This window comes from Rosa rugosa, chromosome 2 (assembly GCF_958449725.1).
Source record: "Rosa rugosa chromosome 2, drRosRugo1.1, whole genome shotgun sequence".
Lineage (NCBI taxonomy): Eukaryota > Viridiplantae > Streptophyta > Magnoliopsida > Rosales > Rosaceae > Rosa > Rosa rugosa.
The window spans coordinates 3,355,250-3,364,268 of record NC_084821.1 but is presented as its reverse complement, the minus strand read 5'-3'; positions in this window follow the sequence as shown (position 1 = coordinate 3,364,268).

Below are 9,019 nucleotides of genomic sequence, written 5' to 3'. Positions count from 1 at the left end.
GCGTTTATAGTTCGACAATTTGCCAAAACTGATAGAGCCTTTTAATCTTATGAACAGAAACAAGTACTGGTCCAAGAATCTTTTCGACTAACTGATCGAGCACGCAAGATACATTTACAGACAGAATACGTGGAAATTTAGAGTCAATTTAGAAAAACAGGACATTGCAATAATATCAACAGCAATGAACCGTAATTTTTTTTTTTTGGGGGGGGGGCGCGCGGGGTTGGGGTGGGGGTCACATCTTCACTCGTGGAGTGTAGTTCCCTAGTCCTCAGTCCTCTTCACTTTAGGTCAAAATACCAAAGGACCATAAACATCAATAGCTGGATGATTGGTTTGGTGACTTGAATGAGTTGAGTCCATATTCGACAAACAGGACATTGCAATAATATCAACAGCAATGAACCATAATTGCCGGGAGACACCAATAGCTGGATGACAAACTGATGTGGACGGTATAGTTTCTGGGAAAATAATAAATGGTATGCCTAGCTGGAAGTTTCACAAAATTGAAAGGTCATGACTAGCATTTTTCTATCACATTTTCACAGACGAGACCAGCTGTAGAGGCTGGTCCCAACTCCAGAAGCAATGTCCGACTTTCTACATCTCTATTTCATAATACTGATAATAAAAAAGTTCCAACTTTCTACAATCTAATCCACAACAATACTTACAGGTAGTTTTAACTTTTAACACATACAAACCTGATACTTGAGACATGCTCTTTGTAAACCTGTTCCACATACCTGTACTGCACTCTGAAGCCCACATAGGCTTTAAGGACCATGAATCAGAGCGAAATGCACCTCCACTCAACTCATGAATCAAGACTGAAGTTGAAAGCATTTGACAAGCACGAAACACTCCTAATTTGGAAATTTCCCAAATAATTCATCACCATGAATATAACAACATGCTGCATTTTTCTTTAGAAACTTAGAAAATGTAAGTATATGATGCTAAAAGCCTAAAACAGAATCCAGTGGAGCGTAAAAGTCTTCTAGACTCAACAAAGCCAGGCTCCAAAGAAAATAGTCTCAGCTGTATTATATTGAACTGGGACTATTCGACATCAGGAGCTAGGAATATATGATTGTGTGAGGAAACCGCATAAAGACAACATATTTGAATAGAATTAGATCAATAAGAGAATTTAGCAATTTGGACCTTTTTTCTGTCTCTATATTTGAAAAACAATGAAACACTGTCCTTGAGATATTAGGAGAGTGTTTCACATGATATATGAATATTTGTGGAGTATTCGACATCAGGACCTAGGAATATACGACTGTGATAGGCCAAACTCACTTTGTAAAGATTTTTAACACAAAATTATAGTTTACGCAGCATCAATCCCTAAAGAACCTGAAAATGGGAAATGCTACTATAGGAGATGATTACATATTTAACCAATCCTCTGAAGTGAGCATTTTAGTTACATGCCAGTAAAACTGATAACAGCAATAGGTAAGAATATACATGCATGCACTATACTTTTCAACTAACTGAGCACAAATGCATGTCTACTTTTACAGACAAACTGAGTGGAAATTTAGAGTCAATTTAGAAAAACAGAACACATGCAATGTCAAATGCTATGAATCTGAATGGGGAGGCACATAATCTTAAGAGCACAATTGGGGAGTGAAGGTCCCTAATCCATAGTCCTCTTCACTTGGTTTATGTGTTTAGGTCAAGATGGCATAAGACTATAAACCCCAATAACTGGTTGGCTGGTTCAGTGACTTGAGTCCACAATCGACGTAGCTATGTGGATTGCAAAGTTGCCAGGTAGTAAATGGTATGTGTAGGTGGGAAGTTTCACAAAAGTGAATGGTAATGACTAGCATTTCTCTGTCACTTTTTCACAGACAAGACCAGCTGAAGAGGCTGGTCCCAAGTCCCAACTCCATAAACTAAGTCCGAAGGCACAAATAAACGCATCAACAGTTCAACACCTCTCATTTTAGAAGCAGATTACTGAACTTGTAAATATTGGTTAATTCCAACAAAGTAACCATTCATAGCAAGAAAACTCAGTACCCAATGAACAAGAAGCTCTAAAGTTCTCATCATTCTTTTGTTTAAGCAATCTATTTGAAAGTGTCCAAGACACAATTAAACCCAAAAAATTTACTCTGATTTCAGGAGCAAATCACTTAGCTTGAACATTCTGTTAATACAAAAGGTATACTAATTTAGGTAGGTCAGCAATCCCTGAAGAGCCTAAAGTCGCACAGATTTCAGTATAACCATTCCTAGCAAGAAAATTCAGCACCCAATTAACCATTGAATTTCACATGAGGGAGGTGAGCATTTAAAGCACCTAGACCTATGAATGGAACGGATTTTGAGCATATCAACTTAATTTCAGATATGCATAGTAACAAATAAAGTTCAATTGGACCTAATTCTATAATCAAGTAAATCATTGAAATCCAAATTTGTATCCGCTGGAATAACGGTATTTGGTGCACTAATTTGTTACTACATGTTTCCAAGGGCATTTTGGTCCTCTCAGTTCATTTTCTCTCCAAAATAATGGATAACTGTAAAAGTAAAATGAGAATTGGAATTGGTCTACTCATTTCATTTCATAGTCCATTTATATAGGGATAGAATTACAACGGAAACATCGATTACATTAATGATACTAAATGCTGATTGATCCGTAATTGCGCTGATTGATGGTAATCACTGATTCCTTGATTCCCTCTCCGTCAGTTGCTTTGATGAAGGCACACAATATGTTTTTCCTTTAACACTCCCCCTTGTGCCAAGTCAAATACGAAATGGTGCATGAGTTGTTGCCTCACTAAAAACCTTGCCAAGTAACAATAAAAACCCTGTGGGACAAAAAATACACCTTGGTCGAAGGAAAAGAGCACAACACACCTTTTACATTTGAGGATGGCATGTGTGTGTTAGACTCCCCCTGACGTCTACACCTCCGCCTGATCTTTACATTAATCAAGGGAGCTTGGAAAGTCTTAGCATTCCTATGCTTTTCACATGTTTCTCAAATGTGGCCTTAGGCAGTGATTTGGTGAACAAATCTGCCACATTCTCCTCAGACCTTACTTGATTCACTTGAATCTTGAGGAGAGCTTGTTGTTGCTGATTGTAGAACAACTTTGACGATATGTGTTTTGTGTTATCACCCTTAATATAACCTAGCTTCATCTGTTCAATGCAAGCTGCATTGTGTTCATAAATCCAAGTAGGCACTTCAGTGGTAGAACTCAAACCACTAGTCCCTCGAATATGTGTAATGATAGCTCTTAACCATACACACTCACGAACCGCCTCATGTAGAGCAATGATCTTTGAGTGGTTCGAGGGGGTAGCCACAAGGGTTTGCTTGGTTGATCTCCAAGATATCTTTGTGTTCCCATTGGTAAATACATAACCAGTTTGGGAACGATCTTTATGTGGGTTAGAGACGTATCCAGTATCAGCAAAACCGACCAAAACGTCATTTGGCGTTTTAGTGTAGTGAGTGGCTCGCCATCGACATTTCCTTTAGGGATTGCAGTTCTATCTGCGGTCCCTCTTGTCTCTCTGTAGGGAAAGAACAATCCCAAGTCAATGGTTCCTTTTAGGTATCGCAAATTGTTCTTGATACCATTCTAGTGACGCTGTGTTGGCGCTGAGCTAAATCTAGCTAACAAGTTCACTGAGAATGCAATGTCTGGTTGAGTACATTGGGCTAAGTACAATAATGCGCCTATTGCACTTAGATAGAGAATTTCAGCTCCCAACACCTCTTCTTCATCTTCCTTTGGACGAAATGGATCTTTCTTTGCATCCAATCTTCGACCGATCATGGGAGTGCTAGCAGGATGCGCTTTGTCCATGTTATATCGCTTGACTTTTGGACATACACAGACTGGTGGATTAGTATTCCACAAACTCGGCGTTCTAGTTTAAGGCCTAGATAGAATTGAGTTTTCCCAAGATCCTTTATCTCAAATTCGGATTTCAAGTAGCTCGCAGTTTCTCTTATTTCATCAAGAGTACCTATTATGTTCATATCATCAACATATACAGCTACAATTGCAAATCCAGAACTTGTTTTCTTTATGAATACGCAGGGGCATACTTCATCGTTCTTATATCCCTTCCCAATCAAGTAGTCACTTAGACGGGTATACCACATCCGCCCGGATTGTTTCAATCCGTAAAGTGAGCGTTTCAACCTAATTGCAAACGCACTCCGTAGTTTGGAGTCACTTGACTTGGGAAATGTACGGCCATCAGGCACTTTCATATATATCTCTGAATCTAGATCCCCATAGAGATATGTAGTAACCACATCCATGAGCTGCATTTCCAGTCCTTCGGAAACTACCAAGCTAACTAAGTAGTGGAACGTTATAACATCCATTACGGGAGAGTATGTCTCCTCGTAGTCAATTCCAGGGCGTTGTGAGAAACTTTACGCCACAAGGCGAGCCTTGTACCTCAGGACTTCATTCTTCTCATTACGCTTTTTGACAAAGGCCCATTTATGTCCTACAGGCTTTACACTTGGTGGGGTTAGCACTACCGGACCAAGTACTTGTCTCTTTGTCAGAGAATTCTGCTTGGATTGCTTCTTTCCATTTAGGCCAATCTGCTCTATGTTGACATTTTACAACAGAGCGTGGTTCGTTATCATCGTGCTCTATGATTCCTTGAGCAACAGTATATATCATCAATGTGTATGGACGATCTTTCTATCAACTCATACGCACTCTCATAATCCTTTGAGATTTCTTTGTTTTCTGGAATCATTTCAAACATCGGAGCGTCCTCCAGTATTGATTCATGGACATAACTATAATCAGAGACAATCTCATGAGAGGGATTCTATACATTGATGATTGGTTTGTGCCTTACTCGCCCTCTTTTTCCTTGGGTGAGTGTCAATCGAACCAAGTGGCCTCCCCTTCTTCCTTTGGGGAGCCACGACCTCAACCACACTTCCACTAAGTGTGGTTGCAGTGCCTCTATCTGCAGCACCGTGCCCCTTGTTGGGGACTTCTAACCTTGCAGACATATTTGCTGCTGGTATATGTGATCTCGTCACTTTTGCGATATCAGTAAACGCATCAGGCATCGAATCTGCTACGTTCTGAAGATCGATTATTCTTTTCACTTCATTTTCACTTTGTGAAGTGTGGGGATCAAAATGAGACAGAGTGGGGACAAACCACGACAATTCCTGTCGTTCCCTTGGAAAATCCTTTTTCCTATCTCCCCCTAACGACGGGAAGACTGTCTCATCAAAGTGACAATCCGCAAATCTAGTGGTAAAGAGATCGCTTGTCAAGGGTTCCAAATAGCGGATAATTGTTGGGAATTCGTATCCAACATAAATACTTAATCGTCTCTAGGGACCCATTTTGGTGCGCTGTAGGGCCGCAACAGGCACATATATTGCGCAACCAAATATGTGTAAGTGTGAAATGTCATGCTTATATCCAGTTACCAACTGGTACGCAGAAAATGGTTGGCTAGCAGTGGGTCTGAAACGAATGAGTAAAGCTGCGTGTAATATTGCATAACCCCATGCAGATATAGGTAGGTTGGTGCGCATAACCAATGCCCTAACCACCATCTGTAGCCTTTTGATGGTGGCTTGTGCGAGACCATTTTGTGTATGTACATGGGGTACAGGATGCTCTACATCGATCCTAATTGACATGCAATAATCATCAAATGCTTTTGATGTAAACTATCCAGCGTTATCAAGCTTTATAGACTTGATAGGGTGATCAGGGTGGTGAGCCCTTAAACGTATAATCTGTGCTAGGAGTTTTGCAAATGCAGCATTTCTTGTGGACAATAAAACGACATGTGACCAGCGTGTCGAAGCATCCACCAGAACCATAAAGTACTTGAATGGTCCGCATTCTGGATGGATAGGTCCACAGATATCTCCTTGTATCCTTTGTAAGAATGGAATGTTTTGTTTTGTATCTTTAGCATAGGAAGGTCTCAATCCTGTTTTTTGCTAAAGAGCAGGCTTTGCGAAATGAGTGATGTGCCTTTGAAATAGTCAATGAGGCATAATGGGAGCGAGGTAGTGCTTCTGGTACTTCAGAAGGCAATGGCTGCATTTGAGCAGTAGTAGGACTGACACTTTGCAGTGTGGCGGACTTTTCTCCCATTTTATTTTTCACTCGAAAGAAGGGATGTCCATATGAGTTCTTTAAAATACGGATCATCATGTCACGACCGGGGTGCCCTAGGCGGTCATGCCAAAGCCTGTATGAGTCAGTGTCCCACATTTCATTGTTGGTGACAGCATAGGATTCAATGATCCTAATCGTAGTGAGGTACAGTCCACTAGATTAACTCATAAGTTTCTCTAAAATGCGTTTCCTTCCACATTCATTAGAGTTAATATCAAGGTATTCAGTTCCATTCTCACGGTGTGTTTCTACTGGATAACCGTTGGCACAAATAGCTTTGAAACTTAACAAGGTTCGATTAGCTCTTAGTGCATATAGAGCATCTGTGACTTGAAATGTTGTGCCATTAGGCAGCAAAAATTTGGCAATTCCTCGCCCTTTTATTACTTGTGATGATCCAATCATCGTAGTCACAGAGGAATTATAGGCTATTGATTCAATGAATAATTGCCTATTTTTTAATATTGTGTGGGTAGTCCCACTATCAATTAAGCACTCAAGTTCTCCTCCATTCATTCCTACAAATAAATGGTAGGTATTTAGAAAATATAGCTCATATTCTTTAGAGTATTTCTATTTACGTAGAATGGTATTCTTTTCATTCTAATAATTTTTCTCTAGATGTATTGCTTTACATCTTTATAGTGCTATGTCGAACCATGTAAATATGTGTAGTAAATAAATTTGAATAAATTCAGTGCTTCAGAATAAAATTCGAAATTTATTAATAAGCCAACGATAATCAAATCAAGGTCTTTGTTCAGAAATCTAATTCATCAAACCATTCTTTAAGACCAAATAATAGTCTAATTAAAAATGAGGCATTATGCCTTCACAACTGTCCTTCACAACTGTCTGTGGAAAATAAAATGAATAAAGCAGATCAGTCAAGAGTGAGAGCATCCATTGACTTAGCAAGTTCCTCTTTGCCATTGAAGTCTGCAATTGTAAGGTTGACGTCTAGGTCATGACCTCCTTCTTCCATATAGTGAGCCTCTTGTTCTTTAGACTCTCTATACCTCTTGTAATTAGCTGCTACTCTGTTGTTTGCTTGGCAGTTCTTGTACCAATGCCCAATGAATCCACACCTATAGCATGGTTCATTGTCAACTCTTTCCTTTTGCATTTTTATCCACGATCCCCATGTCCCTTTCCACGTGGTGCATTGTTGCCACGTGGGTAGGGATCAGCACGTCTAAACCCCCTTGCATTGGAGTTTTTTCCACCTTTCATTTTGCCATAATTAGCCTCGGGAATTTTCTTTGTCCCAGTGGGCCTGGCATTGTTGTTTAAGAGAACCTCATTATGTCTCTCAGCCACTTGCAGTAGGCTTATTAACTTATTGAAGGTTGTGATTCTTTTATTGTCACACTCCAACTGATACTGGTTCGCTAGTATAAATGCTGAAGTAGGAAAGGTGGTAAGAGTCTTGTAGATCATATCATCTTCTGTGATTTCCCTTCCACAGAAATTGAGACGTGCCTTAAGGCGCAACATGTCCTTGTTGAAGTCATTGACCCTTTTGTAGTCAAGCAAGCGGATTCCATTCCACTGAACGGCCAGTCTGGGAGCAAAATGTCATGAATGTTCCCAAAACGTCCCTTAAGGGCATCCCACAGTTCTTTGGGTGTCTTCAACTGAAGGTACTCCCAGCGTAGGCTAGGATCAATATGTCGCCTTAGAAACATTAAGGCATTTGCTTTCACCTTATTAGATAGCTCATCATCTTTGGGGTCGGTAATGGTGGCAGTGTAGTGTTTTGCCACAAAGGCAGTTTCCACATCGGAAATTCAACGATGGTACTCAAGTAAAATGTAAACAATAGCATGCATAATAATAGCATAATACTACACATAATAATAGCAAGAATATATCATGCATAAAATAAAATGTAAACAATAGCATAATACAAAGCATGCGTAGGCATAATTTATATAAGCGTAAAAAGAAAAACATGCTCAAAATTTCATAATAAACCATAAACAATAAAATAGAAAGCATGTTTAAACATAATTATATAAATAACAAGACATGCTTAAAATGATCAAAATTATCTTAACTAAACATGCTTAATAACAAAATATAATAAAAGCATGAATAATGAAGTATAAAGCATGCTTAAAAATAGAAAACATAAATAAAATTCACATGTTTGATTAAAATCATAAAAACAAAATAAAGAAAACATACTTTATTGCGAGAAAACAAAACGATCCTAGCGCACGCGAGTATTGATGGAGGCGTGCGTAGCGATGTTTTTTTTTTTCAGTAGTAGGCCGGAGTTTTATTTTTTCTTTCTTACTGGGCCGCGTCACCAGTGAGGCCTGCTTTTGTTTTTTTTTTTTTTCGGTCTGGGCCGAGTCTGCTCTTTGGGCTGGCCCCTTAACTTTGGGCCGAGTTTCTTTTTTTTTCTTTCTGTTTTTTTTTTCCCGGGCCTTTTGTTTTTTTTCTTTTCTTTCTTTATTTTTCTTTTTCTCTCTTCTTCCTCCTTCGTGTCTTCTTCTTTCTAGTTCTATGTTCTTCCTTGGCAGGGGTGGTGCTGGGTCGTCCACCGCTTGCAGGTGCTAGGCGTGTGGCGGACTAGAGGCTTGGGCTCTGCAAGGCGGGCTGGAGGCAGGCTGATGCAGATCGGGTTGCTGGCTTGCTGCTCGGAGGCTGCAGGCGGGATCTACAGGTGTCGGGGCTGCTGCTGGCTCGGTGGTACGTTCAAGGCAAAGGTGCTACTTGGTGAGAGCGGCTGGGATCGAGTGCTGTTGGGATAGAGGCCGATCGACTGCAAGGGAGGTCGATCTGCTTCTGGAGAGAGACGGTCCGACAGGTTTGGGTGACTTGCG